The sequence below is a fragment of the Anneissia japonica genome, unplaced genomic scaffold, assembly GCF_011630105.1.
Source record: "Anneissia japonica isolate Jap-2015-1 unplaced genomic scaffold, ASM1163010v1 scaffold287714_len2871179_cov188, whole genome shotgun sequence".
In the NCBI taxonomy this organism is placed as follows: domain Eukaryota; kingdom Metazoa; phylum Echinodermata; class Crinoidea; order Comatulida; family Comatulidae; genus Anneissia; species Anneissia japonica.
The window spans coordinates 714,936-715,456 of record NW_022755542.1 but is presented as its reverse complement, the minus strand read 5'-3'; positions in this window follow the sequence as shown (position 1 = coordinate 715,456).

Below are 521 nucleotides of genomic sequence, written 5' to 3'. Positions count from 1 at the left end.
AGTGTGTAAAGATAAATTGGTTTTCGGCTCATGAAGTAGATAGTAGATAAATCGAAGACAATTATGTTGTTATATTTCTATCGCAGCGATTCATATTAGATACAAGATAGGTTTATTGTCAAATTAAAATATGAAATTAGTTTTTCTCATGGCAACAAAAGTACATAAACAACAAAGAAACATACGATCAATGATGATTATTTTACATCACATGTACAGTATTAATTAGATCTCTATGTTTGCCGAAAATCGTTAATAAGAGATCATGAGAAATTTGTTGACGCTTTATTTTGCCTGGTGATGTGATGATGATGAATTTTACTACTGTATATAAAAGTGTCTTCCCATCTAGGTACTATTTTATATTTCTTTTTTACCTCAGTCCAAACCACGTACGGCTGAAGTAGAGCTAAGAAAATGTATGATTACTGCACCTGTAGACAAAATTTGAATATATATTTTTTTCTCAATATTTTTTGAAATTTTAAAAAGGCCCCCACCCCCTAAATTGGCTACTGCTA